The sequence below is a fragment of the Dasypus novemcinctus genome, chromosome 5 (assembly GCF_030445035.2).
Source record: "Dasypus novemcinctus isolate mDasNov1 chromosome 5, mDasNov1.1.hap2, whole genome shotgun sequence".
In the NCBI taxonomy this organism is placed as follows: domain Eukaryota; kingdom Metazoa; phylum Chordata; class Mammalia; order Cingulata; family Dasypodidae; genus Dasypus; species Dasypus novemcinctus.
In genome coordinates this window covers 3,199,924-3,215,229 of record NC_080677.1, presented here as the reverse complement: position 1 = coordinate 3,215,229, position 15,306 = coordinate 3,199,924, and positions in this window count along the sequence as shown.

Sequence of the window (15,306 nt, the reverse complement as noted above, 5' to 3'; positions counted from 1 at the left end):
GGAACAACATTTAATGCATTTGAAAAATACTTGGATTAGAAAAGCACTAACGGGTGTTACAGGTCCGCGGTGAAGAAGACTCAGGTGTCAATTTGAATTTTCTCCCCCTGCCCCATTCCACCATGGCCTTACCAATTATAGTTTCTTCAAGCGAGACCACTGTACTCTTTCTGACTCAAAAACTCACAGGCTTGAGATCCAACATCATCACGATAATGGGGACTTTGGTCCACCTCTAAATATTTCCTGATTCTTATGCTTTCTTCATCATCACCCTTAATATGGGGCTGTTTCTCCTCCACTTGGCCATTCAGAATCATGAACAAATTTCTGTCACTGACTCAGGTGCCAGTGCCCCTGCTTTTCTGGCTTCTGTTCCTCATTCCTGCCAGGAGGGATGCAAATACCACCTGTATTGTGTCTACACACCTGTAGGAAGCTTTCTTTGGCTCTAGGGTGAGAACATATCTGTTTTGTCCAGGTTTGATGGGTTTCCTAGCATGAGGGACTTTCATTGCCAAAACCAAGAAAATCTCAGGCAAACCAGAATGAGTTGGTCACCATTTTTGGGTCCCTGAAAAGGATATAGCACTTAAGTTTGTCTTTTGTTGTTACCATTTACCTTGCTTCTCAATGATGGCTGTGTCACGGACTTCCTTACCCTCCAAGGCATTGGCCTTGTCCATGAGTCTGGCTCAGACCTGACTCAGATTAATAAACAACAAATATACTAATTAACTCTGTTGCAAACCATAAGGATGTCTACTTAGCAAGAACACTACATATAGGAAGACTCACAATATTGGTTCAGAGATGTAAAAACATCATCAGAAGTTTAGCCTTTGCTCCACTCTCACCCCACTGTCCACCTCGTTTCTCCTTGATAACAAAATAACCACCACAGCTCTAGTTTTCATTTCATCACACACATTACTCAAAGAAGGAATGAGAGAATGCCAAGGGACAGCTCCTTGTACAACAATATTTTTTTGGGAAATAGCAAACCTTTTCCACATTTCCTCCAGAAATGCCTGATTACATCTTCTTGATCAGATATCAACCTTTCCAATAAATCATGAGAAAAGAAACCAAGATCTCATGATAAATTTAAATGAGTGTATAGCAGTTTGATATGGTTATGAATTCCAAAAATAGATATTTGATTATGTTTGTAATCTGGTCTGTACCTGGGCATGATTGAGTTATGATCAGAGCTTTGTTTGGGCCATGTCATTAGGGCATTGAGTCCCCACCCACCAAAGGGTGGGGACTCACAGATAAAAGGCATGGCAAAGCAAGAGTTGAGGGTTTCTGATGTTGGAGTTTTGATGTTGGAGTTTGATGCTTAAGTCTTAACCTAGAGCTCCAGGAGGTCAGCATGCAAAGGAAAGAGAAGCAAGCCCTGGGAAAAGAGGACCTGAGCCAGGAGAAGAACACAGAGGAGTAGAGATGACTCCTTAGACAGGGCAGAAACCCCAGGGAGAGAGTCAGAGCCATTCACCTGATAGTCGACAGCTGACCATATGGAGAAAGGCAGTCTAGAGAGCCTCATAGTCTACAACTGACCTTGTGGAGGGAAAAGAAGAACTAAGCCCAGAGAAACCCAGGAAGCCTGAACCCAGGCAGACATTGGCAGCCATCTTGCTCCATCACGTGAAAATAGACTTTGGTGAGGGAAGTAACTTATGCTTTGTAGCCTAGTATTTATAAGTTCCTACCCCAAATAAATACCCTTTATAAAAACCAACCAATTTCTGGTATTTTGCATCAGCACCCCTTTGGCAGACAAATACAGACTATTATTCAACTTGTGCTTTATTCTTGTCCCAATCCCAGAAGTCTATTTAGACAGTATTTTATACTAATCATCCCTTAGTACGGTTTTTTAATACCCCTGCATTCCATGTATTTATGGTATTGCATGTGTACATATAGTTTATAAATAGAAAGGGAAAGACAGTTGTTCCCCCAAAATCAATTATGCGCTTGGAGACCATGTCACCCCTGTTGTGCATGCATGGTTTGGACCCATCATGATTCATTCTCTTAATATGGCTCCTAGTGGCCTAAACAAAACAATTAGCAGGGAAGAAAGAGGATGTGGAGTATCATTGATCAGTGTCTGTCTAAGCATATTTGAGGTCGCTATTCAATTCAGAACTCATTGACTATTCACTAAAAAACATTACTGATTATATAACATATTCCAAACCATTCTCTCCCACTGAATAATTTGAAAGGACATATTTAAGCGATTTTCCAAACTAAAACATAGCTATGACTTGCATAATGGTTTGGACAGTGTGTCAGATTTCTTCCTGCTTTCTTCCTTTGATATAAGGCACGCTGTGTAAAAGGAAGACTCTAAATGGCTTTGAATGAAAACCATGGATTAAAGCAGGAAGAAAAGTATTCAATCCCTAGGCTTGTTTGACGAGTATGTGGCAGAATAAACATTAACTCACACACATACGTATTCAAATTGTTAAATACAAATTTTTAAATAGATCTAAGGAGTCATTATCATTTGAGTTTTGAAAGTCTATCATTTTCTTCCTCCATATCTTACTTGATTAGTAGTTTGATCATATTAGAAAATCAGTAAGTCGATCGATACTGGTCTCACCACTGCATGAAAAGTTGCTGTGAACATCAGAAGAACCCATAATCAAGAAGACAGTTTTGATATTTAAGTAGGTAAAAAATTACTAATTGTATTTGTTTTTCTCAGGCAACTTGTACAATATTTGAGAACAAAGGAAAATTAAAATGACCTCTCCCAAGCAATCTGTTATATAGGCATCTTTTAATCAATTAAAGAACAGTATTCGATTCCTGTGTGCCTTACAGTATATTATAGTCTTTTTTATTTCTTACAGCACTTCTGTGTGCACTCAGGGTTTGGGATGATCAATTCATCACTGGACAGCCATTACTAAGATTAACTTTCACTAAATTACACATTCAGGCTCAGCATAGCATTAGATCACTCACTCATATTGTGGTAGTGTTTTAGGTTTCCAGGCTGCTTAAAGCAGACACCATGAAATAAGTTGGCTTAAAGAAGGGAAATTTATTAGCACAGAGTTTGAGGCAGTAAAAGTATCCAAATCAAGACATCATTAAGGCAGTGCTTTCTTCCCGGAGACTGGCTGCCAGTGATCTTTGGCTCCTCCGCCACATGGCAAGGCAAATAACGGCATCTGCTGGTCTCTCCCTTCTCTTCTGGGTTTCCTTGGTTTCAGCTTCTTGCTTCCTTGGTTTCCCATTCCTGAATTTTGTTGTCCTATAAAGGACTCCAGTAGGAGGGTTAAGAGTCATTCAAATTCAGGTGGGTCACACCTCCAATGAAGCAGCCTTAAGATAAGGAACTACTTCCAATGGGTTCAACCAACAGGAATGGATTAACTTTTAAAAACATTCTATTCGTGAACTATTGTGATTAGTAATTGAAGAAAATGTGGCATGGGTGTGGAGAAAGTGGCCATGGTGGCTGCTGGAGGTAGGGAGTGGGAGGAAGAGATGTGATGTGGGGGCATTTTTGGGGGTTGGAGTTGTCCTGGGTGGTGCTGTGGGGACAGTTACTGGACATTGTATGTCCTCCCATGGCCCACTGGGTGGACTATGGGAGAGTGTGGGCTATGGTGTGGACCATTGACCATGGGGTGCAGCAGTGTTCAGAGATGTATACACCAAATGCAATGAATGTCCCATGATGATGGAGGAGGTTGTTGTTATGGGAGGAGGAGTGGGTGAGGGGGTGGGAGGTTTATGGGGACCTCATATTTTTTTGAATGTAATATTAAAAAAATAAAGACAAAAAAAATTGGAAAAAAACCCCATGCTTTTCTGGACTACATACAGATTCAAACCCTCACAGGAGGTGGCGGTTTGTCAAACAGGAATTAAAGATGGGAGAGAGGTAAATTGGGACTGTGGATCTGCTCTACTAAGGAAGAGGCAGAAACTAAATGCTCTGCAGAGGCAGCTTTATTCACTCAAATGAGTTTCAGATCATATCAAATGATTATGACAATTGAGCAATCACAGAAGAGTAATTAATTAAAGACATAGGAAAGAATGAATATACATATAACCACTCACCAAATCAGGGGACAACTCAACAGCTGATCTCTTATGTGGCTGGGGAAGCCCTTTGCAGCTGATCAGAATCCTGACTGGAAAAATGGTCCCAGGCAGAATGTCCCCTCTCGGGTGAGCTCCAACGGTCAGCTTGAGGACCATCCCTTTTAAGGGGCTCCAAACCTCAGAACTCCAACGGTCTTCCAACTCGTGAGGAATGACTCCATCTAAAGCACCCAAGTCCATCCAGGGGTGGGGCAGCGCCCAGCCCTCTGCAGGAGAGAGGCAGTGTCTCGAGGGGTCTTTGTTCTATTCTATTCATGGTACACCAAACAGGAACATAAACGTTTTCAGTTTTTAGCTTTACAGGGATACAAACAGGACGTTCAAATGCCACATCTGGTAACTTGTTCCTCTGAAACATTTGCTTTTCGGTTACTAGGTGAGGGCATCGCCCACATAGCAGTGTTACAGCATTCCAAAGGACCATCATTCACAGTTCTAGGCTAAAACAGCAGCCACTATTGATTAGAAAGCTTATGAATTCACAATTCTTAATAATTTTCTTATAGTGCATCAGGATCCTTATGGGAAACTGAGGGGGAAAGTCTTCATGGAATAAATCATTCTAAAAGTCAGGAAAGACATTTCAGACATTGGATAAAAGAACTAAGACTGGGATTTCAATGTGTATGACTTGGAATGGGAGAGAAATGTGAGAGGAACAGTGTGAAAACTAGTCAGACTGGAATGGATTTTATACAGCACTTGCATCCTGCCCCTAGAGGCATTACCAAAGACAGATCAACAATTCTGTCAGGATCAAGGTGCATCCCCCCCTCCCCCATTTTCACTGAGGCTCAGAACAGATTGGGGGAGGCCTGAATGCCCAATGCATTTCCTTCACTGCCTGTACCCCATCTTGTTTTGTTTTCAGAAAGCTTGGACACCCCTGTAGCCAAGGCTTTTTTCAGTAAGGCATCAAATACATTTTTTTCCAAATCTAAATGACCCCTTAGTGTGTCCTCTTCCCCTTAGCCATAAAGTAGTTCTCTGCTCTTTGGGTCCTTTAAATGTTTATGAATGTAAGGGAACATTAGATTCTAGCAGAGCCAGATGCTCTCTGGCACTTTCCCACTGAAGAGCACCGCTGTGGGAGGAGCTGTGAATCTGTCCGGAAACTTCTCTTCTCCTCTCTGCCCCTGGAGGGTTCGAATGCTCAGCTGCATATTTTTAGAGAATTGCTTTATCTTGAATCTGCAGACACTCATCATCATATGCAGGAGCTTGAAAAATAATCCGATTCAAAAGGTGTGGTACATTCCATACCCGGCTGCCAAGCAGAGATTAGATGGGAGTCCCACAGGCTTATTGGAAGCTCCAGACTTCCACTCACTGCAGGCCAGATATCAAATATTTCTTACACTATTTGCATCCATTCCATACCTTTTATCTCAAAAGTATCCCAAATATTAAATGTTAATTAAAATGTTTTAAGTAAAAAATATGAAATTGCTCATACAAAGGCTGAAAACCTGCACAATTTTTGTAAATATTTCCTTCACAACTTGCTTCTGTTACACTTATTGCACTGGGCAATTCAGCTGCCTGATTAAGAATTGTCAAAATTTCTCATCCATGAATGTGAGAATGAGGTAAAGCAAAATCTCTGGTTTCCTTTTTCTCCCTTAGTGTTGATAAAATATTGGTTCTCCTCATTCCTAAACCAAAAGGAATATCCTGGTAAACTACCCTGAGAAATAGCACAACTAAGTTTGAGTAGAGAAGATAAACTTTTTTTCTTTGCTGGCAACTCTATGATAATACCTTAATGCTAAGTGAGTAGGCACAAAAATGAAAAGTTATAAAAATCTGAGAGTTAAAACAGACTGAGTATTTATCAAGGTCAGTGTCTTCATTACATAAATGAAAAATCTGAAGTGTAGGGTATTTCATGATTTATCCAACAAGGTCCTAATGACAAATCAATATTAGACCAAATACCACTCCTAGGCAAATTTCCCTTTACCACATCTCCATGCTTTTGCTGTATGGAAATTTTGCTCTAATATGAGGGAGAAAGCAAGAGAGCAAGAGTGAGGGAGACAGCGAGAGCGCGCGCGCGAGAGAGACTAAGCACAACACTGAAAGAAAAAGTTCATTTGTTGAAGGATGAGACATTTGACTTTCATATTGCTGGCAATAACGAATCACCTGGGAACTGAACTTTGGGAACTAACTCCTGAGAGGATCTTCACCTTGCCTGAAGTGCTTCCACCTCTGATTAACTGAAAACTCACCTCCTTCTTTTGGGTTCTTAAGAACCTCAGTGATAATCCAAGAGTTTAGAAAAGGGAAGATACTTGAGGTTAACTCGCTGGATACAGTAACACAGCAAATAATTGGCAATGTCTGGACTTGAACCAAGTCCAGAATGTACACAGTGTTTCCAACTATCAATACTTAGATGAGAACAACCACATTAAGTACATATTGTATTTCATTTGCAATAAAATCAACCACAATAGTGAAACGGAAAGGATTAGGCAGTTGTTGAGCATCAGATGAATGCTGGTGATTTATATTTGAGTCTTCATTTCAGCTCCATTAAATGTATGTGTATATATATATGCATTAGATAAATAAATGCATTAGATAGCTGAAAATTAATTGGAAAGTCAATGATGCTAAGTAGCTTTTTTTTTAAAACATCACACAGTTGTGCCTCAGAAGGACTTTCTGACTTCAAAGTCCATGTTCGTCCAACTATATTATTTCTTGTTTAAAAGGAATTTTAAAGCTTTGATTTAATCCCCATTGACATCAACCATTCCACTCTGTAAAGGATAGTTTACTTTGTTGTCTCTACTGCCTTATATATAAATATATTCTTGATGTGAATGTCCTGAGCTTTTGTCATTACGCACATTTTAAGGTGTTTTACATAAACTGGTAATTATATTGGTATTTAGAAGACAATTTAGCAGCTGCTTCAGGGTGTGGACCTCCCTGTAGCTGCAGGGACTCCTGAAGATTTGTCCCTTCATCTACTCCTCTGGAAATAGTAACTCAAAGAACTGTGAGATCCAAGATAAATGGGAATCCCAACAAAGACCTTGCTGCAGACAAACTGTCTGAATCTCAGGGTTGAGATGGTTAATCCAGGATTTGGAAATGGAACTGTAGAGGCAGCTGCACTAGAGGTTGCACACACTAGTTGCAACTACTTGGACTTCCTGAGGGCTTGTGACTAACAGGCATAACAAACCAAGTTTCCTCCCAACTGAAGCCTTCCTGGACCCCAGCTGATTCACACACCACTGCCTCAATATTGTGACCTCCCTGTGTCCTGAACACAGAATGACTGGGAAACTGGAATTGGGACCTGGGCTGGTAGGGATCAGAAAACATCTGCTATGCTATTTCTGAGTGTGCTGGGCTACTTCCTACCTTCTATCCTTTCATAAAGATGAGTAAACACCGTGTCTTGTGAGTTTGGTGATCAATTGGAACAAGACGTTTGAAGCTGCTTTAACAGAGTGGACATTGCAGTCACACATCCAAAGTTCACCATAATATACATATATGTTAAATTTCCAAACCACATCGTATCTCACTGTGAATCGTGCGTATTTCTTCTATCTGTGGGTCTGTCTGCCCTTCCTCTATGGCGGTTCACTGGGGCAGGGCTGTGCCATGTTCAGCCCTGTGTCTTTAGATTTTTCCATTATTTTCTTCCATTCTAGTTCTGCCATCTTTCAAAACTGTTTGAAAAAATACATGGGTGCCTCTCCCTTCCTTGACCTCTCCATTTTCAATGTTTTTGCCTGTTTGTTTTACTCCATTTGCCTAGTTGCAACCTGAGTATTGTCATTGCCCCAGAAACTGCACCAGTAGTGAAGTCCTTATTTCAACCAAGGCACAACATCCAACCATTTGGATATGCCTACTCAGATGACACTGGTGAAGGAATCTTTGACTTTATCGAGACTCACAAGGCTGTGACCTCCCCTTCCTATTTATCTGTCACTTTTTTCAGGCCTTTGCTGCCCTAAAATTTTTATCAGATTAAATAGCATAGTTCATCTTCATAGCACATTTCTTACAAAATTTCTTGGGCTATTTTAGCCTAGACAAAACAAATCATCCCCTACTGCTCTTTCTGCACCAGTCATTGGAATGGAGGCAATCACACATATATGATTCTGAGATTCTAGTGTAAATCTATTTATTTTTTTAAGACAACTGAGATAGAGAATTAACAGCAACTCAGAAACTGTGTTGGTTTTCTCTTCCAGTATCTACCTATCCTCTTTATGTTATAGAAATGGTTTATGGAACCATAATATATGTGAAAATGCATGACACTTTATAAATTTAACAAAATGAAGGCGCCATTCTATCTAGCATCTCAATCAATAAACAGAATATAACAGCAACTGAGAAATTCTCCTTGTGTCCCCTTCTGATAGCTACCTCCCTTTCCCTAAGGTAGTAGGTAGGTTTTTATCTATTTGTGAATTTTAAGTAAATGAACCATAACATGACTACATTTCTTTGCATCTGTCTTCTATTACACAATGTTATATTTGTGACATTCATTCATATTGTTTCATATAGTTATTGTTCATTCATTCTGATGTATAGCATTCTATTTTCTAAACATGCCGAGTGTTATTTAATAATTCTATTGTTTTGGGGCATTTATCTCATTTCCATATATCAGCTGTCATAAAATTGCTGCTATGTCCATTATTCTACATGCATTTTTGTACACTGATTTGTGGGATTTATTCATGAGAGAGGAATTACTGGATCATAAGTTTTGAGTATATTCATCTTCAATAGATGCCTCTTTAGTCTTTTGAAGACTATATTTGATGCTTTACAGTTGTTTCTGGCGACTGAAAACTTTTGCCTAATCAGTGATTAGGTCATCACTGAGGTTACAATCATATCTTTTGAGTGTAATTTCAATAATAAAATCAAAGTTTGTCTTTAGAGTTTGTTGTTAATATATGAATATTCACCTATAACTAAGAAAGCATATTTTATGTAATATCAATGAAAATTCTCAATTTTATTTTCTTTTTGTTTACAGTTTCTCATTTGAAGGAAGAAAGTGTATTTACTTTTGCAAGAGCAAAATGCTGTAATAATTAATGAAGATTGGGAAAGCTGTTAATTAATTCAAAATAACTATTAAGATCTTCAAATTATTAGCACAAAAATAGACTGGAATCAATACAAATACTGAAGTATGTGAAATAACACAAAGAAATCAATCAAGTCGGACTCTCAAGAACCCAAGATCTTAACCAGTATCAAGATTTACAAACAATTTCTAGGATACAAACAAACACAAGTCACAGGGAAGCAGGAAAGATCCATCTTATGTAGCTACCCAGATCATCTCTTGTTGCTTCAAGAAGATGTCTTATCTAGATTCAACATCTGAGATCTATAGGTAATGTATACCTTGCTACCACAAAATGAAACAGTAGCATTGTGTACTTAAATAGACTTTTTCAGGGAACAGTCTCAGTTTGCCAGGCTGTTATGACAAATACCACAAAATAAGTTGGCTTAAAATACAAGTATTTACTGGCTCACAGTTTTGAGAACAGAAGTCCAAAATCAAGATATCAGCAAGGATTGTTTCCTCTTGGAGCCTGTGGCTTTCTGGTGATAGGTCCCCAAAATCCTTGCCCCCACTGTATGCCAATGTGCCCTCCTCGCTGGCATCTGTGACTTCCAGGTTCTCTTTAAAAGGTCTCCATGAATAAGGGTTGAGGTCCAGCCCACTTCAACTGGCCACCACTTAACAAAAGATACCATCTTTAACAGGTCCTATTTGCAGTGGGTTCATACCTACAGGAGTGCAGAATATGATTAAGAAAATATTTTTGTTGGGGTAGATAACTCAATCTACCGCAGGAGTCATACATACTTCTTGAAACCAGATTTTCAGGTTTATTTATCACAAGTAATTAAGCGATCCTAGACACCCAGATGTAGTCTCTTAAAAGACTTCCATAGAAAGGACACTGCCACTAGAAAAGACCATTTGTATATTAACCAAGTAGAGTGTCGTTATCATGCTCAATTATCATTACCATTGTCTACCACTTTTCTTCTTTCTCTCCTGGTTACATTACACCTAGTAAAGAGAGAGAATGAATTGAAAATGGGCTGCTAATTTTCTTCTTGTGCCCTTATATAGATAGCATCTAGAAGAATATTATAGCTTTAAGCCAAAAATGTTTATAAAATATAAATTATACAAGAATGGTATAATAGAAATTAAACCAATCAAAATTTAAACATTTGTAAATTTTTGGTGTTTTAATATTCAAAACATTACACAAAAGAATCTTTAGGAATTTTATTTAAAATATACTTATATAATTATATTTACACAATTCATTTTAAAAGAAAAAAATCCTTTTTTCAACAAAGCAAAAGCAGAATATCCATTTTAAAACTTCAAATTTTTACAAAGAAAGAAATTTGAATTCATCAATACTCCATGATAAAGCATAATTTATCCAGAGTAAAGAATATAAGGGTATGAATAAAATAAGAAAATGTTAGAGAAAAATTAAGAATTACATTTCATTCTTTCTCAAACTTCAAACAATAGACTTTTTACATCACTTCAAAAATATAATTCCTTATAGTGTTGAGTCAGTGGAAGCTTGTCAGAATGCATTAGATTCTTTCAAGGTTTTAGGCTATTAAAGACAAAGGATTTTTGAAAATTTATCAAACTAGGAAATTACTCCTGAAAAACATGTAACTGAAAAACTTTGTGATGAATTGCACTATATTCTGTATTTTTAAAAAATGCGTGTTGATATCTTTTCTTAAAACTTCATGAACCTTGAAAATATCATATTGAGTGAAATAAGTCAGACACAAAGGGAGAGATATTGCAGGATTCTACTTACATGAAATAACTAGAATACGCAAACTCATAGAGATACTTCGGGTGATTTTTGAAAAATTTTGAGAGCACAGGGGCTCAAATGTGAATCCAATATATGGCAACTGATTCAACTAATACTTATAAAATGAAGGAATAAAGAATCAAATAATTGTCATTCGTCATTCATTGAGTATTAACTATATGTATCCTGTGTACCCAGCATAGTTCTAGATAAAGATGAAAAAAATAAAATAGAAAAATAGAAATCCTTGCTCCAAGGAGTTTTCATTCTAGAAGACTAACTCAGATCATATATAGAATTAAACAAGTGAATTTTATGTTAGAATGACACTAAGGCCATGATAAAAATATATAGGTAGATATAGATATATAGATAAAGATATAGGTATAGCTATAGATAGATGTAGATATAGATATTAGATCAGGGTTCTCCTGAGGAAATCTAGAGTAGTGACACACTTTGTAATTTTAGAGAGAGTTGCTGGGATTGGAATCAACGGGTGTGAAATTTCAGGAAGCCATTTGTGAAAGACCTGATGTTAGAGCCCATTTGGTGTGTTCAAAAAGCAGTGAAGAGAAGAGTAGGGCTGTGTGGAATGAGTAAGGTGGGATTTAAATGAGAAATGGAAGACTTGTTCAGAAAGATAACAAGATAGGGTCGTTAGAAACTATGTTTTCTCCTAGACAATATAATCTATTTGCTAAATAACTCATAAAAAATACTCAAAGAAGAGCACCACTGAAATGACTGAGTAAGGACCCCCTGAAAACCTACTCCTCCATTAAAACAATAAGATTTGCAAACAGCTGAATCTTGCTAAGAACAGTGAGCTTCTTGTAATTTTAATTTAACCTACTCACATCTGTGTTCATCCCAGTTCCATGGTAGCTTTGAAAATCAACAGCCTCACAAACCAGTATCCATGGAAAACATCAGCAGAGCTGCCAATGAAGGAGACAGAATGGGTTCAGAACTCCCCAAAAGCTCCATGCAAAGAAAATTGTCATTATCTGATCTATCTGACAGTTTTCAGAAAACTCCCTTTTCACAGCATTTGTCTTTATTTGATAGGACTCTGAATTCATTCATTTCAAACTGCTTTTCACCTGCAGTGTTTGTGGAAAACAATTAGCAGCAATTGTTTTCATTGTAGTTACCATTGGCAGTGGTAGTACTTGGAAAGAATTAGAAGCTAACCAAAAAATTTAAAAGGACAAACACATGTGCAGGGCTATGTGCATACCCAGAAAATATGCAAAAAGCCTTTCCTCTCTCATCTTTGGCTTATTTTGAGACATCGTAAAGCTGAGGTAGAGTCCTGTACAGCCTGTGGGAGCATTGAAAGTGTACCCTAACACACACACAGAACCTCTCTGCAAAGACTGGGAGATTTGTTGATTTAAGTCCTTAAAGGAAATCTCTGTATAATCACTAACTGACCTTTAAGCAAACTAAAGAGAGACTTCACTGGCCACACACAGCAAAAAAGTCTTTATAGAGCTATTATAGGAAAGTCAATTAACAAACACACTGCAGCAATGATAACAAAAACAACAACAAAACATGGAGATAAGGGAATCTAATTTATATAGCTATCAATGTATATTATTTTAAATGTCCAGTTTCTATAAAAATATTATGATACAAGCTATGAAACAAGAAAACTTTGGCCCATAAATGGGGAAAATAAAACAACTAACCAAAAGAAACTTTCCTCAAAGGATAATAGATTTTTATTTGTGACAGCTTCTCCTATCTACTTAAAAATGCATGAAGCAACATTTGTAAAAATGTGTTGAATACCATAATGTATAAATATGCTATTTGTATTGCAATAAAAGAACAAATGAGGAAGTAGGTAATGAATCTATACAATGGCAAAGTTTTTGTAAAATATTGAAATTAAGTTGATATTAATCAATAAATGATTGTTATAGTTTGTGATATTAATTTTGCTCCCTAGGCAAACAAGTAAGGAAAGTAATGAAAATTCAAAAACACAAATATTTTGAAATTAAAAGTACAACATAAATCTGTAACACAAACTGTGACAAAAAAGAGTTTAGTGGATACACTATCAGTCAAAATAGACTTTAGGACAAAATTTTACTAGATATAAGAAGGAGATCTTATAATGATAAAGGGTCACTCTGTGAAGAATGTATAACAATTACATACATGTAGTTAGCTACAGCAAAGTACCAAAATACATGAAACAAAGACTGACAAAGTTTAAGATAGGAATACACAGTTTAATAATAAAGCTGGATATTTCAATACTCCACTGTCACACTTTCAATAATGGATAGAACAACTAAAAACTTCTTCAGCCTGGTAAAGACCATCTATGAAAAACCCACAGCTAACATCATACTTAATGTTGAAAGACTGAATGATTTCCATGCATCCACACTATGCAATGTTTTTCCTCAATAAAAAGAACTGAAATACTGATACATGGTATAGCACAAATGAACCTTGTAATTGCAAGAATCAAGTCACAAAAATCCAGAATAGGAAAATCTAGAAGGAAAAAAAGTAGTTAGATGATTGCCAAGGGCTGGGAGAAGGAAAGGATGAGGGGTGGGGCTGGGGGCACTGACAGTAAGGATGAGATATTTTTGAGAGTCTACAAAAATCTTCTGATATTAAATATTGGTGATGGTGGTAGAACTTTGTGAATATACTCAAAATCATTGAATTGTACACTATAAAATATTGATTATAAATTATTATGTGAGAAAAAATAAACAAGTGTGCATCTAGAGTTAAGTATTTCTTACATGACAAATACACTAAAGATCACCTGAAATTGTTGAGCATATAAATTGAGCTGAAATCAGATAGAAATTGTCATTTGTAAGTCTACTATGTAACTGTCATATTTATAAATCCAATGTTTGAGACCAAATTTCCTCAAGTGTTTGTGGGTATAAAAAGTAGATGCTGCCAACTTTGTTCTTTCCCAAAATGGCTTTAGCTATTTCTTGCACCTCACCCCTCCATATAAATTTGATGATTGATTTTTCTATTTCTGCAAAGGAGGCTATTGGGATATTGACTGGAATTATGTTGAATCTGTAAACCACTTTTGGTAAAATTAACCTCTTTAAAACATATAATCCTCCAATTCATGAATGTGAAATGGCTTTCCATTTATTTAGATACTCTTTAATTTCTTCCAGCAATGTCTTGTAGTTTCATTTGTGTAAGTCCTTTACATAGTTGGTTAGATTTATTCCTAGATATTTCATTCTGTCAGTTGCTATTGTACATGAAATTATTTTCTTGATTTCTTCTTTCATTAACAACATATATAGAAAAACTACTGAATTTTGCATGTTGATCTTGTACCCCACCATTTTGCTGAATTCATTTATTATTTTCAGTAGCTTTCTTGTAGATTTTTCAGGATTTTATGTATATAGGATCACATCAACTGAAAATAAGGAAAGTTTGACTTCTCCTTTTCCAATTTTGATTCTGTTTGATTTTCTTTTTTTCCTCAACATTCTCTCTAGATCTTCCAGTACAGTGTTGAATAACAGTGGCAACAGTGAGCGTCCTCTTCTTGTTCCAGATTTTAGAGTGAAATTTGACTTTCACCACTAAGTGTGATGTTAGCTTTGTATTTTACACCAATGCCCTTTAATGAGGAAGCCACAGTAATAAAAACAGCATGTTACTGGTGCAAAGGCAGATATATAGATAAATATAATCAAATTGGGAGTTAAAATGTCAACCCTTACATTAATGCCCAACTGAATTTTGACAAGTGTGCCAAGTTCACTCAAAGGGGAAAGAATAGTCTCCAACAAATGATGTTGGTAAAACTGAATATCCATGTGCAAAACAATGAAGGCTGACCTCTATCCTATACCTTATACTGAAATCAAATAAAAATGGATCAAATACCTAAATAAAATAACCAGAACTATAAAACTACTAGAAGAAAATGTAGGGAAACATCTTCAGGACTTGTGTTAGGAATAGTTTCTTACACTATATACCCAAAGCACAGGCAACAAAAGGGAAAAAAAATAGGTAAATGAGGTCTCATCATAATCAACAACTTTTGTATATGAAAGGACTTTATCATTAATTTAAAAAGATAACCTACTGAATAGGAGAAAATATTGGCAAACCCCATATTTGATAGAGTTTAATATCTAGAATATATAAAGAAATCCTACAACTCAACATGGAAAAGACAAACAATCCAATTAAAAATGGGCAAAAATCTTGAATAGACATTTCTCCAAAGAAGATATAG